At 35.3% G+C, this 19,391-nt stretch overlaps 1 long non-coding RNA gene across 1 annotated transcript in view; it reads right to left on the bottom strand.

Moving 5' to 3' along the window:
* Positions 1 to 9,005, bottom strand: part of LOC144228960 (uncharacterized) — a 32,026-nt gene extending 23,021 nt beyond the window's left edge. Inside the window, exon 1 of the long non-coding RNA XR_013334311.1 lies at positions 8,913 to 9,005. This is a non-coding gene — a long non-coding RNA (uncharacterized LOC144228960). The remainder of the gene's footprint in view (positions 1 to 8,912) is intronic.
* Between the last annotated feature and the right edge of the window lie 10,386 nt (positions 9,006 to 19,391).

The raw sequence follows: 19,391 nt of genomic DNA, 5'->3' as shown, positions 1-19,391 counted from the left end.
AAACAATTGTATACCTTGGTAAGTTTTTAATTATTTTTTATTTAGGTCAGTTATGTTACTTCTTGTTTATTCCTAATATTTTATATTTTTTGTTATTTTTAAAGGAATAATTTTTCTCTATGTCATTATTACGACCAAAATTTTAAAGCGCTATTGATTTCTTCATATTTCTCTTGTATTATAGGTTGAATTTTGTCCTTCCAAAATTCACATGTTGAAATGATGTTGCAGTAAAATTGGACATATTAGTATAAATTCTTGTTTATTTTAACACACACATACACACACATGGAGAGAGCGGGAAAGAGGGAGGTAGGAAAAAAAAGAGGGAGGGAAACAGGAAGGGAAATTATACAAGGGTTAGTATACATATACATATTTTCTATTTAGGTCCACTGAGATGTCCAATAGTAATGAACATAACCAGGGTCCAGATATTGGTTACTAATTGCCATTTCCCAATAGAATAAGCCAGCACTCCTTAGAGAAATAGATTATTCTAGGCTTGGAACAAGGAGAATAAGCCTGGAGATGTTTTGTAGTTCCAGAAAGTAAGAAAGTGCTGAATAAAAGGGAGGGAGAATATCAAAAGGGCATAAGAGCTTATTTGAAAGAGCTATCAATGGTCAAAGCTAGACTGATTTGAGCAACAGAATAAATAAATCTAATATTGGATTAGAACTCAAAGGATAAATTAAATGTTGACGGGTATGTACAAATATAAATAAATAATTGTTCAAATAACTGGAAGAGACGGAACAAATCTTGCTTGTGGATTATTTCCAAACAATTAATGCAGAAACATTGAGAGAAATAGAAAATCACAATTAGAACACCCTATCAATATCAACAATGAATGCCAAAATTTTTGGGTAAAAGTAAAAGAGAAACAGAATATTTGCCTAGCCCCGGTGTAACTGCCCCAAATTACTAATTATTGTAAGAGTTTTATTACATATCTACAAATTCTTTGTTATTCTTCCCTTCTCAATGAAGAGTTTAATTTCCTTTCTCTTAAGCGTGAACTAGGTTTAGCAATGAAAATATAATGGACAGAATATGGAATGGGAAAAAGTAACTTCATAGTGCAGAAATCAGGCAGACACCATCTTAACTGATGGTAACATCATCAATAATAAATTGTGTGGATGTCATGAACTTCCTGATATGATGTGATGAGAATGACATTTAATCTCTGTGGTATTCTTTCTAAAAATCAGTAAGTCCAGTAAAATCTTGAGAGAATATCAGACAAACAAAAATTGAGGGACATTTTAAAAATGCCTGACCAGTACTCCTCAAAAGTTGCAAGGTCATAAATGACATGGAAAAACTGGAAACATGTCACAGATTGGAGAGTAAAGATACCTGATAATTTTTTATACCTCTTAAAATAACAGAATTTTAATTTATTTTTTAAAATATAATTTATTGTCAAATTATTTTTCATACAACACCCAGTGCTCATCCCAAAAAAGTGCCCTCCTCAATGCCCCTCACCGACTTTCCCCTCTACTCCATCCCCCCCCATCAACCCTCAGTCTGTTCTCAGTATTTAAGAGTATCTTCTGGTTTACCTCCCTCCCTCTCTGTAACTTTTTTTCTCCTCTTCCCTTTCCCCATGGTCTCTGCTAAGTTTCTCAAGATCCACATATGAGTGAAAACATATGGTGTCTGTCTTTCTTGGTCTGACTTATTTCACTTAACATAATACCCTCCAGTTCCACCCATGTTGCTGCAAATGGCCAGATTTCATTCTTCCACATTGCCATGTAGTATTCCATTGTATATATAAACCACATCTTTATCCATTCATCAGTTGATGGACATTTAGACACTTTCCATAATTTGGGTATTGTTGGGAGTGCTGTTATGAACATTGGGGTACACGTGCCTCTATGCATTAGCACTCCTGTATCTCTGGGGTAAATTCCTACCAGTGCTATTGCTAGGTAATAGTGTAGTTCTATTGTTAATTTTTTAAGGAACCTCCACACTGTTTTCCAGAGAGGCTGCACCAGTTTGCATTCCCACCAACAGTGCAAGAGGGTTCCTGTTGCTCCATATCCTCACAGGCATCTATAGTCTACTGATTTGCTCATTTTAGCCACTCTCACTGGTGTGAGGTGGTATCTCAGTGTGGTTTTGATTTGCATTTATCTGATGATGAGTGACACTGAGCATCGTTTCCTGTGTCTGTTGGCCATCTGGATGTTTTCTTTGGAGAAGTGTCTGTTCATGGCTTCTGCCCATTTCTTCACTGTGTTATTTGTTTTTCAGGTGTGAAGTTTGGTCCTTATAGATTTTGGATACTAGCCCTTTATCTGATCGGTCATTTGTAACTATCTTTTCCCATTCCGTCTGTTGCCTATTCTCTTGATTGTTTCCTTTTCCATGCAGAAGATTTTTATATTGATGAAGTCCCAATAGTTCATTTTTGCTCTTGATTCCTTTGCCTTTGTGGGGATGTGTCGAGTAAGAAATTGATACAGTTGAAGTCAAGGAGTTTGTTTCCTGCTTTCTCCTGTAGGGTTTTGATGGTTTCCTGTCTCACATTCAGGTTCTTCATACATTTTGAATTTATTTTTGGGTATGGTGTGAGAAAGTGGTCTAGTTTCATTCTTCTGCATTTTGCTGTCCAGTTCTCCCAGCACCATTTGTTAAAGAGACTCGTTTTTCCATTGGATATTCTTTCTTGCTTTGTCAAAGATTAGTTGACCATACATTTGTGGGTCTAATTCTGGGTTCTCTCTTCTATTTCATTGGTCTATGAGGACACCTAATAATTAAGTGTAGCATGGTAACCTGGATTGGATCTTGGAACATAAAGAGGATATGTGATGGAAAAGTGATAAAATCCAAATAAAGATTCTAGTTTAGTTAAGTACTGTGACAGTGTTAATTTTTTTTAGTTTCATTAAATATGCCATAATCCATAATATATTGACATTATGGGAATCTGGGAAAGGATATACATGAACTCTCTTCTATCTTTGCAACTCTTGTGTAAATGTGAAGCTTTTTCAAAACAAAAATTCTTTTTAAAGTAGGTATCCAAAGAGATCCTAGGCAAATGCAAAAAAAGGATGGAAGGAAGGAAGAGGAATTCAAGATGATCATGTTAAAATCACATGAGACTAAATCTATGGTTAAATGCTCCAAAGAGAATGAAGAGAAAACGATGCCATAATCAGAGAAGAATTTCTGAAGAATATAAAATATATTTAAAACTGTATGCCTAAAACCACATAGCAACTAAATAGGTTTTAAAACTAATAGAAATGTAGTCACAATGTGACAGGTTCCCTATTTATTTATAACTCTCCAGAATTCTCTTTCCTTTAGGATCTCCTCTGACTTGTATAGGCAGTCGTCAGAGACTTTCCTTCCAAGAAACAGAAAAGGTTTGAAAGGAAGAAGGAAGTTGAAGTCACATTGTTTCTGTTCAGCTTTAAAAGCATGAGAATTTCCGTGGCCTTTCTACACTTTCTTATGAAACACCTGCTTTAGTCCTGGAGGAATCTATGGTCAATACTAAGGGTTTGGTGAAGTTAGTGAATTTTCTCAAGCTTCTGTGAACCAGCAACCGGCTGAGAGGTTATTAGCGATGACCCGACTTTTGTTCTTTCTGATAGTTGTGTCGCTACCCAATTAGTCTTATTCAATCTTGCCCAACTTGAAATACCTGACACAGTTTCTGTTTCTCGAGTTGACCCTACTAAATAGAAAAAGAATGTCATCAATTTTTATATCATCATAAAATATTATTATATTGGTAGTTTTAAAAACACCTCTTTCAGAATTATCAGGCATAACAAAAAACAAAACAGAGAAAGATAGACAAATTGAATGAAAATATTAGCAAATTCAATTTAAGGAGTACATAGAGAATGTTTATGTCTTGAAAAGAAAATGTATGGTTTTATGTATATTTCTGAAAAGACATATCAATCACATAATTGACAAAAAATATGTTAGCAAATATTTAGAAGTAAAGATTTTACTTTATCATAGTATTAAATAAATAAGAAAAGAAAAATAAATTTAGGAACAAGAATGAAGAATAACCAAAAATATATTAGAGCATTAAGGAATTCTAAAAAAACAATGCTCTCATTTGCAATGTTTCATTACTTTTATACTGAAAAATTGTCCTTTCCTCCCCTCCCCCCCCATTTAAAGATCAGGTTGATCATCACATATTTTTTCTAATTTTAAAAATGTGTGGGGCACCTGGGTGGCTCAGTCTGTTAAGCGTCCCACTACAGCTCAGGTTATGATCTCACGGTTTGTGAGTTCGAGTACTGTGTAGGGCTCTGTGCTGACAGCTCAGAGCCTGGAGCCTCCTTTGGATTCCGTGTCTCCCTCTTTCTGCCCCTCCCCAGCTCATGCTCTGTCTCTCAATAATAAAGAAATGTTTTTAAATTTTTTTAAAAAGTATTTAAAAGTGTGTGTGTGTGTGTGTGTGTGTGTGTGTTGCTAATTCTTTGGACTACTTAAAAATATTTTGATATGTGTGTGTTGGAAACTGTTATTTGTATACCCATATCCACCCATATGTGTGCATAATTGTAGCAAACACATAGCTTTTCAACTAGAGAATCCATTTCTAAGTGTGCTTTGCATCAGCTTTGTCCATGTGACTAAGTCATTACCAATGGATGATGGGTAGAGGTGATGGGTCCCATATCCAAACTCCCTGTGTCTGTGAATGCATTCTTCCTCACGTGTGTCCTTCTCCCTTTCCATGAACTAGCAGATAGGAATGTAAGAATATTAATACTCCAAGCTTTGTCCAATCAAATAAGAACAAATTCCAGGAGACGGACAATGGGAAAATTGTGAGTCCTTGATTCCTTAACTGATTGTTTTATTTTTGTTGGAGTAGTGGGACTGTTTGTTACAGTAGTTTATTCTTTACTCCAACTACTATGTTCTATAAAGCAAACTGATTTTTCTCCTACAGAGCCAATGAAATTGTTAGGCAGTATAAATTGAGTTTCCTTCTTTTGAATTTCCAGCTTTGATATATTAAAATCTTATATATTCGAATGTATTTTTCTGAGTTATCTATGCTACTCTGATATGTTTCATTCCCTTTTGTTTTCTTTTAAAAATTTTTTTAATGTTATCTTTATTTCTGAGAGAGAGAGACCGCGTGAGCAGAGGAGGGTCAGAGAGAGAGGGAGACACAGAATCTGAAACAGGCTCCAGGCTCTGAGCTGGCTGTCAGCACAGAGTCCTACGTGGGGCTCGAACCCACAAGCCATGAGATCATGACCTTAGCTGAAGTCGGACGCTTAACGGACTGAGCCACCCAGGTGCCCCACTTTTGTTTTCTTAAGCTCAAGAAAAATGTATGACCAAAGAATCAGGGAATCTCAGAGCTTAGTGGAACTTAGTGGCCATTTGGTCCACAATTTCCTGGCTGTTAAAAAAATAATAATGTCTGCAGGTTAAGAATAGATATTTTTCTAAAAATAAAGAGTAAATCAAAGAGTTTCTATGATTAATTAAGTTTTGGACATTCTGTGTACTGCTTTTCTCTTCCAAAGATTTACAGAATATATTAGGATATCAAAGGTTTTGTAAAATCCTACAATAACTGAGTATTTCTCAAATGCATATAATTATTATACTCATTTTAAATGGGGCACATTTCAATAACTTGAGAAGTGCTGGCATTCCACCAAACATTATGAAACACAGATAAATTCTTGGTATCACCCCACATGGCATCTTTGATATTATATCTAGCTCCTACTAAGAGATGTTTAATACCAAGGCATTCCATGGCTTTTCACTTTCCATTACTGGATTATCCTAACTGTTGGATGTGTCTTTGTGATGAGTTTATAAAATATATGAAATACAAGTTGAACGATGTTGGAAAAAAATAAAGTTTCTCACATACGCATAATCCCTCTTAGATGGTCAATGAGAAATAAGATTATTGTTTTTCATGACAGAGAGTAGATGCCAAAACGGAGGCAGATTATCAAAACTCTTTGCAATAGGTGGGTTCTAATGCTTAATTACATGAAGACTAGAAAATAGTGGATGTTGAATCTATTCCCACATGCTCTCAGAAGGGCATCGAATGGCCCACATTTGTTTAAAAGGCGGGGATGCCTCTGTATGGTGATTCATTCTGCCCTCTTTGCTCCTTCATCCTAAACCCAGGAGTCTCTGCTTTACATCTCATCTTATCATTTATTTTCTTCTCCAGTTCTTAAAATTATTTGTACTCTTGGAACCCATGTGTGTTTTGCTAATCTCCTTCAGCCTTTCCAGGCTGTGAATCTCTTGTAGGTTTGGATCTTGATACTGCTAAATCAGTGCTTTTGAAGTTCAGAAGCTTTTGCTCAAAATTATTATCTTTTCCACATTTCTTAAAATCTTATTTGATGCCCAGAAGCTGAGCCCTTGAATCTCCATTTTTAGCTTATCCCCTATCACCCTTTTTCTGGGACATAATATCAAATATCCTAAAATCTATCTGAGTAGAAAGGAGAGTCACATGACAATCTGAAGACAGATATGTCTGGGGAAAGCTGTGCTAACACATATAGGCAAATATTATTCTCATAAATCTTATCATTAATTCATTTTATATGTACCTCTCAAATACAACTTCTGAAGTAATAGGGAAAAAAATTGAATATAGATACCCTATCCCACTAAGTCTTTCCCTGAGACCTCACATCCTCTCAATTACTTCTGACATGTGATCATTTTCACATTCTCTACTCTTATTTCTCATTCTAACCTAGGTGTTAAATGTATCTTTTTAGAATGCATGCTTCTATTAGTCCTATGCTCAAAGTATAGACATTCTTATAGAAATATATTTGGAGAACTACTGAGAAGGTAGCCCCACCTAGCTTTTATAAAAATATTTGACCATAAATGAGTCTGATCATAATTGTGACCATAATTTTTATTTTGGATGTGCTTTATCATTTCTAGGAAGTTTCGTTTTAAAATACATATACTATCATGACATTCATAGCATGATGTTATTAATAATTTACTGTGGCAAAGATTTTCAGGGTTTTATTTTCTTTTTTCCTGGAACTGCAGGAACCTTGATGCTTGTTAGTTGACAAGAAGAAAAGGAATATGTATGCTGAGGGAGTGTGTTTGTTTTCTATTACAGCCATAACAAATTACCATAAACTTAGGCAGTTCAAATCAACACACATTTACTGTCTTATTGTTATATAGGTTAGAAGTTTAGCATGGGTCTTATTGGGTGAAAATCAAGATGTCAGGGGGGCTGTTTCTTTCTGGAGGCTCTAGGAGATAGTCCATTTTCTTGGCTTTTCAGGTTATTGGCAGAATTAAGTTTCTTGCATGTGTAGGACCTAGGTCCCGATTTCCTTGTTGGCTGTCAATTAAAGGTGATTTCCAGCTTTTCTAGAAGTTGCCTTTATACCTGGGCTTATGGCTCCTTCCACGTTCTTTAAAGCCAGTAATGGTGAGTTGACTTCCTCTTATTCACTGAATCTTCTCTGTTACTCTCCTCCTCCATCTCTCTGACCAACTATTCTGTCTCCTACTTTAAGAGCCCATGTGATTACACTGGACTCACTCACATAACCCAGTATAATCTTCATTTCATGTTAAAGTTTATTTTCCTTTTGCCATGTAAGGTGACATATTTATAGGTTCTAGTGATAAGGATGTGAATATCTTTGTGGAGGGGGGGAGCAATATTCTGCCTACTACGGAGGAAAAGGATACTATTACTTAATCAAAATTAGTATCCATCTGACACTCTATGTCCTAGGAGAAATATCTACGAGAGCCAAAATAGATTAAATTAGAATATAAGGCAATCTGAGAAGTTTTTCAAATAGGTTTAGTAATGTTACCTTAATGCTTGTATTTTTGTTCTATTTAGAAAAAAAAATGGGTAAGCTTTTCGTGTATCTATTCCAAGGCAGATAAAATTGTAAATATTTACTGAATCATTTTATTTTTCCCTAGAAACAGAGAAAAACTACATTTCTCAGTTTTCTGTATCTAGGTTGAGTTGGGCCATTTAGCTATTGTTGTCCAATTGAATACTGGTGAACATGATGTGTGTCACTTCCAGACTTGAACAATTAAAACAATAAGGCCATCCTTTTGCTATGACCAGGAAGGAAATTTGTCAAGGATGATGGCCTCATACCAAAGGGTTTGGGGTCCTTGAATAACTGAACGGAACATTTCATCCTTCCATCCCTTGGGATATTATGCAAGTAAATAATCCACTTTATTGTGTTAAGCCTCTGAGATCTGAGGGTTCTTTGTTACAGTTTCAGCCTCTCTCACTCCTATCATCTGTCAAATACTTGCTGAGTGTACTAATTAACTAGGGCTGTCACAGGAAGTATCATAGGTTTAAACAACAGAAGTTAATTGTAGAGGCTGGGAATTTCAAGCTGAAGATGCCAGCCAACTCAGTTCCTGATGAGAGCTCTCAAAGAGCAGGCTTCTTGCTGGGTTCTCATGGTGGAGAGAAAGAGTTCTAGTGTCTCTTCTTCCTTTTTATAAAGGTACCAGCCTTATCAGTACCCCATATCTAAACCTCAATGAACCTTAATTCCTCCTAAGAAGCATTATTTCCAAAAAGTGACATTGGACTTAAGGTTCAACATATGAATTTGGGCGGTGTAAAATTCCGTCTGTAGTATAGAGCCTTTACTTTCTCAAAAATTCAGATCATAACTCATCAAATATGGGAAAGAGAAAAAAATTTGACCAATGGGCCCAGATTTAGCTACTTGGAAGTACTTTTTTAAAAATGACATTCCTGGTCTTACACCTGGAGTTAATGAATCAAAGTCTCCAATGACTTTAGAGGCCATCACATCCAACTTTCATATTGTCCTGATGAGAAAAAGAAGATTCAAGCTTCTTACCTCTTTACCCTGTTAGACTGCTGGTGTCACATTCAGCACTAGAATCCACATTTCTCAATTGTTAGACCACTGAAACTTCATTTCTTCCATATTGTCATTCTTAGCATTGAGAAGATATGTAAATAGAATTGAGAAGATATGTAAATTAACTAGTTGGAAGCAAAAATATTTAAAAAACATTTTTCCTGAAATGTCCATAAATTAAATTCTAACTTGCTAATTTTAATCACACCTTCACCTCTGCCCAATTTTGCAAACACGAATGTCTAAATTAGACAGCTTCATGTCGTGAAAAGTATTGTGTGGGTTTTAAGCTACCTGAACTATAATGCGAATGATTTGTTAGAGTTCCAATCTCAATTCGTGGCATTTTGTGACTAATTGTTTTTCTCACTCTATCTCATCCCATGTAATGTTTGCTTACCCACAGAAATTTTATCAAATATTTGAAAAGCAGTTTTTGGAAAGAAGTATTTTTATCTTCAAGGAAGATACATTTGAGTTAATTGGAAACTGAGAAATGTCAGCAGTTGTCTTGCTGTTGAGTACGTGAGAAAAGACTATGTTGACTGCAATTGAGAGTCAGCATCCCCATCAGAGCTCACCCCCCACCCTGCTCCCACCAGAAATGTTTGTAGTGAATTTTATTTTCAGATATAAGGATTCATGACAGTGATCCGACATAATGTTTTCCAATAAGTTGCTTATGGAAAGAATTTCCACCTCTTACCAACCACTGTAATTTGCCACTTCAAAATAAATTAAGACATTGTTAAAAGTAATTCAAATATATAAAATTTATACACTGCATGCCCACACACACTAGTTAATTTAAATCTTAATGGCAATATTCCCCTTGTAGTCTCAGTCAATGTGGAGGTATAAAAGGTACTACTTCTCTTAATAGCCAGATTATAATTTTATTTCTCCTCTTTTCCTATGTTTATCAAATTAGACACATAGGTGGTGGTTATATAATTGCTTTATGTCCAAAAGAAAAAAATGAGAAGGGATGTAGGATGTGGGTGAAGAGGGTAGGAAAAGAGTATATAAAATTATAGTTCTTCTATGTTTCTGACTGCTGATCACAGCCAGAACTTGTCTAGAAAGAGGTATTGCTTACGAAACTAGGCAAGTGAAAAATAACTAGTTTCATTAAAAGTAGCAGTAATGAAAGAGTACCTACCTAGTATCGAATATATTTGTGTAGCATTGCGAACTGTCAGTATGGTTCTGGTGCTACAGCCATCCACAGGTTAGAAATTATGTCATGTTTTGTTCAAACCTGCTTAGAATTTAATCAAAGCAGCCAATCTCTATTAACCAAGAGATAATACTTTCTTATATCTCTTGGTTGGAGATGTAAGAAACCAAGGTTTTTGTTTTAGTAACTTGAAGGTTAGGACAGGGAATGAAAGAAGGCTCCTCCCAGGTAAAACCACTGTGTCTCTCAGGGACTATTCTATTCTGTAGCCATAGCCAAGCCGCAAATCTGTGGGTCATGTAACTCTTGCTGTCCTACCCAGCACGTCTCCAAGAGTTCCCGGGTATTACAATGACCCTGATGTGGAAAATCAAAATGGCTGCTAAAACCTTCGGGCCTTTCAAGTTTTCTATATTGGTGACTACCACCGAAACAAAGAACTAGTAGCCAACTCTCATATCATCTTAGATCCCAGCTCCACTATTTAAATTTTATTATTCCTAACCCAACTTGATCTTGGTTCACATCATAGCAAGTTCTAGCTGCTCCTGAATCAAGTTAGTGCCATGTTTGAGTCTCATTCTTCACAATTATTCCACAATAGTCTTCCTGAGGCTATTCCTTTAGTCTCAATGTTGCTAGACATCTAAGTCAAAGATGACTATTTTCTATAATAGTCATAATATGACTATATTCTGCTTCTCCTTCTTCTCCTTCTCTTTCTTCCTGTTCTTGTAAATGCAAAACGTTGATGTCAACTAATTGATTTTGTCTTTTGGGAACACTATGAAGAGAAATCTTGTGAGGGTCCAGTGTTGAAGAGAAGGCTTGTGAGGGTCCCAGTTGTCTGATGAATAAAAAATACGTTTCATTAAGCATGGAGAATGTGTGACACAAATTTGCCATCCCAGTGTTGTACTTTCTCTTGAGTCTCTATTGAGATAATGCTATGGCTAACCAAGATTCATCCAGGACTACTTCCCATTTTTAAAACATTGATACATGGAATAAAGTAAAACAAAACAATGTTAGTAAGTAGAGAGTTTAGGAGCTATGTATCTATTGCCATAATTTTTCCCCAAGTCAATTATTTTCCTCTTTCTTTCTATCTTTCTTTCTTTCTTTCTTTCTTTCTTTCTTTCTTTCTTTCTTTCTTTCTTTCTTTCTTTCGAGAGACAGAAAGAGAGACAGAGTGCAAGCTGAGGAGGGGCAGAGAGAGAAGGGGACACAGAATGCGAAGCAGGCTCCAGGCTCTGAGCTGTCAGTGCAGAGCCCTATGTGGGACTTGAACTCATAAACTGTAAGATCATGACCTGAGTTGAAGTCAGCTGCCCAACCAACTGAGCCCCTCAGGCACCCCAAGTCAAATATTTTTTAAGGAAATCTTAAACACATTTATCCTATCCCCACTATTACTAGGTCCCACCATCGTTTCTATCTCACCCCATCCTGCTACCCTACTCACTAAACTAGTGGTCTGTACCTAATGACTCATCTTTAACTAAAATATTTAATTGGTCTCTCTATAAATCAGGCAATTGTAAAATGGCTAGAATGTCAATTTATTTAAATAACATTACTTTCCATAGCAACATGACATCAACAGGAATGATTGAACCATCACATATGAAAATATATATCAGTAATTAAGCTAGTCAAAATGAACAAAGGTATTATGGTCATTTTGTGCCTATAGAAATGGTCTCAAAGTTTGTCAATTAACAGATATTCTTTGACACGAAGAAAAAATATATTAACACACTATATATTAGCTCTGCGATTCTGCTTTGGTGGATGTTTACTCTTGAGCATGCATGATCAGTGGTGTTTAGGTGACCAAGTTGTTTATTTTAAAATATTTATTTAACAAACCTCAGTATTAGTTGGGAAACGGCTCTCTGAAACCAGTAAATACACTCTGGAACCTCCATTAGAAAGATTGAAAGTCAGAGACTCTATGAAAAAGAGAAGGCAATGGAAGGCTTGTATTGTTTGAACAGGTAACATTCCCATCAGGAAAAATAACACTCTGATTTGGAAATACTGAGAATGGCTATTGAGACAAACTAGGATATGCACAACTAAACTCTACTGGGAAGAAATACATCAATCACTCTGGGGCGCCTGGGTGGCTTAATCGGTTAGTGTCTGACTTCATCTCAGGTTGGTCTTATGGTTTGTGGGTTTGAGCCCCATATTGGGCTCTGTGCTGACAGCTCAGAGCCTGGAGCCTGCTTCAGATTCTGTGTCTCCCTCTTTCTCTGCCCCTCCCCTGCTCGTGCTCTGTCTCTCTCAAAAAATGAATAAAGCATTAAAAATTAAAAAAATATATATTATATATGTATATATATACATATATATGTATATATGTATATATATACATATGTATATTTATATATACATATATATAAATTTAAATATTTAAATTTAATTTAAATATACATATGTATATTTATATACATATAAATACATATATATATGTATATATATATATGTCTCTGGAAGTGGGTGAAGGTGGAGATTGCAAGAGAAGGGTCATTAAGAGAATTTTCTGGGGCAATGATATTGTATTATATCTTGAATTGATGGTGGGTTACTTAGTTACATGGATTTGTCAAAACTTGTCAAATAAGACACTTGATATCTGTACATTGCCTTTTATTTTATTTTTAGTATTTTGATAGGGATTGTATTAAATCTACAGATTGCTTTAGGTTATATGAACATTTTAACAATATTTTTCCTTCAAACTATGAGCATAGAATATTTTTCCATTTCTTTGTGTCATCTTCAATTTCTTTCATCAATGTTTTATAGTTTTCAGAGCATGGGTCGTTCACCTTCATGGTGAAGTGTATTCCTAGGTATTTTATTATTTTTGATGCAATTGTAAATGGGCTTGTGTTCTTAATTTTTCTTCCTATTATTTCATGGTTAGAGTAAAGAAATGCAACAGATTTCTGTATATTAATTTGGTATCCTGCAACTTTACTGAGTTCATTTATCCATTCTAGGGTTTTTTGGGTGAAGTCTTTGAGAGTTTTCAGTGCAAAGTATCATACTTTCTGTGAAGAGTGAAAGCTTTACTTCTTCCTTACCAAATCTAGATGCCTTTTACTTCTTTTTTTGTCCAATTGCTGTAGTGAGGACTTCCAGTACTATATTGAATACAAATGGTGAGAGTGGGTATCATTGTCTTGTTCCTGATCTTAGAGGAAAAGCTCTCACTTTTTCACCATTGAATACGATACTAGCTGTAGTTTTTCAGATACAGCCTTTACTATATTGAGGTATGTTTCCTCTCAACATTCTTTGTTGAGATTTCTTTTTTTTCTATTGTGAATGGATATTTTACTTCATCAGGTGCTTTTTCTACATCTATTGAAATGATCATGTGGTTTTTATCCTTTCTCTCATTAATGTGATATATCACATTGATTTATAAATATTGAACTGTTGTGTGTTCCTGGAATAAATCTCATTTGATTATGGTGAATGATTTTTTAAATATATTGTGTGATTCAGTTTGCTAATATTCCCCTGAGGATTTTTTCATCTAAGTTTATCAGAGATAGGATGCTTTCTTGTCTTTCTTTTTTTGTGGTGTCTTTATCTGCTTTTGATATTGGGGTAATGCTAGCTTTGTAGAATGAGTTTGGAAGCTTTCTTTCCTTTTCTATTTTTTCAAAGAATTTGAGAAGGATAGGTATTAACTCTTATTTAAATGTCTGTAGAATTCACTTGTGAAGCTAGTTTACTTTATTTTTTAATTTTATCTAAAAATGTAAACATATATTGAACTCCAGTTAATGACAAGTACCCCAAAGTTGTTAGGGGTATCATTCAATGATACCAGCAATCTACTATTATATATACTAAAAAGATTGGGTGCCTGGGTGGCTCAGTCTGTTAAGTGAAGTCGATTTCAGCTCAAGTCATGAACTCATGGTTCTTGGGTTTGAGCCCCGCCTCGAGCTCTGTGCTGACAGCTAGCTCAGAGCCTGGAGCCTGTTTTGGATTCTGTGTCCCTCTCTCTCTCTGACCCTTCCACAGCTCACGCTGTCTCGTTCTCTCTCTCTCAGAAATAAATAAAATATTAAAAAGAGAGAGAGAGAGAGTAGGGGGGGGAAAGACTAGAGAGAAGGAGAGTTTTTTGATAAGAAAAACATAGCAAAATATTCATTGTGAAATCAGTTTTAGTATATCAATTTCCTGTATAATTCTTTCAACTTTTATATAGTTGAAAAATTTCTGTTGTAAGAAAAAAGTTCAAGAAAGTATTTCATTCTAATCTATATTTTCTTCTTAAAATGCAAAAAAAAATGTTAAAAATTATTAGCCATGATTGATGAATAAAGTTTCTACCTATCACAGGAGTTAATGAGAAAATCTCTTGCATTAGTATCTATCAATTTTGGAAAATTGAGCTAACCTCTAAAAGTTGTAGCACTTCTATTAGCTTAGCAACTCTGTAATTTGTTTTTCTTTTTTTATAATTAAGACATTGTGAGGACCCAAAGATATATAAACTTGTACATTTATTTGTTTATTCATTTAATTAGTAAATATCTATTTAGTGCATAAAATGTGCCAGACACTTTACACGTCACTAAGAATACAATAGTGAAGGTACCTGGGTGGCTCAGTCAGTTAAGCATGCGACTCTTGATTTCGGCTCAGGCCATTATCTCATGGTTCATGAGGTCCAGCCTCACATCAGGCTCTGGGCTGACAGAACCAAAACTACTTGGGATTCTCTCTCCCTTCTTTCTCTACTCTTCCCCTGCTTGCATTCTCTTTCTCTCTCTCAACATAGACATTTTTTAAAAAAAGAATACAACAGTGAACAATACAGAGATAATCCCTGTCCCCTGAAGAGTAATTGGAGTAGTAGAGAAGGGGGCAATTGGGCATGCAAATATAATAAATGAGTTATGTGTTCTGCTAGCCACAGTTCACAATGCTAGTGAAGTCCGTTACAGGACATGTGTCAATTCAAGTAAGAGTTTTATCTCTCTCAAGTCCTATTTAGTGTCGCCAGAGAGGTGGTTCAGCAATGAGAGGTCCAATACTTAGAAAAAAATCTGTTGGCAGAAATATAGATTACTACATCTTGCTAAGATGTTCAATCACTTACGTTAGAAGTAACATGGCACAAAAATTAAGTGCCTGATTCTCAACTGCCTGACTCTAGCACTCACCAAGTTTACCACCCTTGTCAAGTTGTTAATACTTTTGTTGTTCACCCCCTCACTTGTAAACTAACAATTATAATAGCATCCACTATATACAGCTATTTGACCAAAAAAAATTATATAGGTGAAGTGCTTGGAGTGGCCCTTCATATATAGTAACCATTCAATGAATGTTGATTCTTGTGTGTTCCCTATTCTACCAGATTCTTTTTGTCCTGTAGGGAAGGTTAAAAACTCTTCTGTCTTGGGGAGCCTGGGTGGCTTAGTCGGTTAAGCGTCCGACTTTCGCTTAGGTCATGATCTCGCGCTTCGTGGGTTCGAGCCCCGCGTCGGGCTCTGTGCTGACTGCCAGCTCGGAGCCTGGAGCCTGTTTCAGAGTCTTTGTCTCCCTTTCTCTCTGACCCTCCCCTGCTCACGCTGCCTCTCTCTCTCTCTCTCTCCTAGAAATAAATAAATATATATTAAAAAAAAAAAAAAAACTCTTCTGTCTTCGGTGAACAGCCAAATATGATTGAGAAAGTTAAATATTTGTCATTAACCCAGCAGGAATCAATTCTAGTGAGAGCGTTGAAATGGAGAGACTTGCATAAAGGGAGTAAGTACTTTGGGAGAAAGACAAAGGGATGTTAGTTACGTTAAGCAGAGACTAGCACTAGCAAGGCTCCATGCTTGACTGAAGCCCCGACTGAGCTGGAGGTGCTGTGAATGTAGAAGAACACTACTAGTGCCCGTATTTCAGTATAAAAAGCAGAGAGTAAGCAGGGATGAAAACATATATGACTTCCCATGACTGACTAAATCCCACCCCTCTTACCGCAAACAAATGAGGAGGTAGCTTGGAAGATGTGGGGAACAGACGTAGGTTCAGAGCAAGGAAAGAAAATGTGGAGAATGGATCTGGAGTGTAAAATGAAGGAAAACAAGAATAGAGACTTTTTTACCTAGAGACTAAATAGACTTTTGGCATATGGGTCACATTAAGAAATTTACCATTTTGGTGCCACATTGAGCACGCCAGTAACATTAAGGGGAAGACTCCCTAAGGAAGGGCAATCAGAGAATGTAGTGGTTAGTTGTTCACACATTCAGGATTTGCTCTTCCAAGATACGAAGGTGCCACTGATGATTTATGTAATGATTTATGTTACAGAATTGGCTTCACCTCTGCACAGGTCCATCCACTTTTCCTGCAGAAAAAAATTTACTAGTAATTTTCTATAAAATATTTTTCAATTAATGCATTTGCCATGAACAATATAACAACATATTTAGAAACAGAATGAACAAGACCAATAAAATTAACCAGTAATAACATTTTTCAGTGGTAATTTCTAAATATCCTGGTTTTTACTACCTAAATATAAAAAGAAACCTTTATCTAAATAATCCTTGAAGGCTCATTAAAAAAATTTATTTTAGGGGCACCTGGGTGGCTCAGTTGGTTGAGCATCAGACTTTGGCTCAGGTCATGATCTCCAGGATCCCGAGTTCAAGCCCCACGTTGAACTCTGTGCTGAAAGCTTAGAGCCTGGGGCCTGTTTCAGATTCTGTGCCTCCTTCTCTCTCTCTGCCCCTCCCCTGCTGTGCTCTGTCTCTCTCAAAAATAAACACTAAATAAATAATAATAATAATAATAATAATTTATTTTAGCTCCTACTCTATAAAAGTACATTTTGGGGGTAGAGATATGATACTTACTCTTTTTATTTTTCTTTCATACTCTTGCTCTCTGATTTTCTCTTTTAACCAAAAAGTAGATTTGGGTATCTGTAGTTAAAGACATCACCAAATTTTCTCCAGTTACCTAAGTTTCACCTCCTAGGGCAGGCCAGAAAAACCTTGAAGGGAGTTCAATCATGTTTTCACTTGCTTACTTAATTTTGCTTTTCATTATATTGAACCTGGACAAAGCTTTTTATTTTTATTTGCAAAAAGCTGGTAATTTTCTCCTATCACTTTCATTTTATGTTTTGAACATCTCTGAAAGTGTCATCTTCTCATGGAGTTATTATTTAGGGTTTATTCACAAAAGAAGGGGTTCATTTTCATATTAATAACAAAAAATTACTTTCTCATAGAAGTATTTAGTATAATCTGCAATTATTGGATTACCCAGAGCTCTGTGCCAATAACTGCATAGGATCATATAACCTTTTCTATTGGAAGATTTATTGCCCAGATTTTTTAGGGAAAACCCCTTCCTGTTCCACTAATTGACTTCAAACTGCTCTAAATGTTTTCATTTTGATTTTTATTGGTTTAAATTTTTGTATTTCAAATTGTATATGTACATACAAAAATATACAGTTCTTAAGGAAAATGTAGTTTACAATTGATACATTTGAAACATGCAAATAGCAAAATGTATGAACTGTAATTACACATATGCAAATTTCACCAACAATCACCCAACAAACTGTTTAGTATTTACATGTTAGAAAGCCAATAGTTTACTGTAAATTCCCATAACTTACATTCTATTTTATATTTCTGCTTATATATTTGTCTTTCCTGTTGCACAATGGGTCTAGTAAGAGCAGAATCATGTTACTCTATTTATATTGCCTAACACTTTACTGATACAAATTAGACATGAAATAAATATTTTTGAGGGAGTAAGTGCATAATTGAACAAATAAAAAGATATGATTGAGTGCACATGGAATTATATTCAGAGTAAGATTTTTTTAATAACTCAAAGCAAATAAACAGTGACTCATAAAATGACACATTTTTGAAAAATATGTGCTGTAAGGCACCTATATAAGGTCACAAATAAGTACTGTTTGTAAATGACATCAACATACTCAAACTCTCACTTCAGTATCAATCCTATTTGCTTTGAACAGATGGAAGCACCAGAAATAATGGATTTTGTTAGCATCAAAATAACAAGATATCAAATTATCACAAAAGCTGAGGTTACATACAACAGTTCAGTTTTCTGAGCCTTTTTGTAAATAATTTTTTTAAGGTTTATTTATTTTGAGAGAGAGAGGCAGAGAGAGAGGGAAACAGAATCCCAATGTCAGTGAAGAGCCTGACACAGGGCTTGAACTCAGGAACTATAAGATCATGACCTGAGCTGAAATCAAGATTGAATGTTTAACCTACTGAGCCACCCAGATGTCCCCTGAGCCTTTTTTAAAAGGGAGATTAACAGCAATACTTAAAGACAAGACAAATTAGGGGCACCTGGGTGGCTCGTTCTGTTAAGCATCAGACTCTTGATTTCAGCTCAGATCATCATCTCACAGTTTGTGAGATCGAGCCCTTCATTAGACTCTGCACTGACAGCACAGAGCCTCCTTGGAATTCTTTCTCTCCCTTTCTCTCTGTGCCTCCTCATTTATCAAAATAAATCAATAAACATTAAAAAATATTTTTAAAAAAGACAAGACAAAGTAGAAAAACAGTATCTTCTGATTTTGTTTATACAGAGTAGCATGTTCTTGTAAGAACATAAAAGTTCAAAATAGTATTCTCCATATTTTCTGACATTATTTGTCCCATGTAAAACTATCCTCTGTCAATATTTTGATTTTACATAATCCAGGTATATTCTCTTGTGCCCAAACACATATACCAAAATTTGAGAGTGATTTTCCAACTCTAATAGTTCATTAGTCAATAATCCTAACATTTTAGGAATGTACTTGTCATGTAAAATCAAAGAGGCCCAGAAAGCACCACTTAGACTTAAGCTTACATATATTGTCACCACTTAGAGCAAACAAGTTGTTGAATTAATTAACTATAACATTTTAGAGCATATTAAAAGCACTTAACATCTGATCACAAGTGTGCACACCTTAAACAGTGTCTCACTTTGGCTTCCATGACTTATATGTGATTCAAATAGTAATAGCCTGTTATGCTGTTGAACTGGCTTTGCAAAAACAACACACAAAAATCTAATATTAAAACCATTTCACATCACACAAGTTTATCTAGGTAGAGAAATAAAAAGGTTTATGGGTTGAATTTTATTTGAACACTTCATAACAAAACATCAAAAAAATATTCTTTAGAATATAACACAAAATAATAAAAAAGCTATAAAAGCGGTTGCTGAAAACT

Source organism: Crocuta crocuta, unplaced genomic scaffold, assembly GCF_008692635.1.
Source record: "Crocuta crocuta isolate KB4526 unplaced genomic scaffold, BGI_CrCroc_1.0 scaffold546, whole genome shotgun sequence".
Lineage (NCBI taxonomy): Eukaryota > Metazoa > Chordata > Mammalia > Carnivora > Hyaenidae > Crocuta > Crocuta crocuta.
This window is presented reverse-complemented; position numbering and strand designations above follow the sequence as displayed.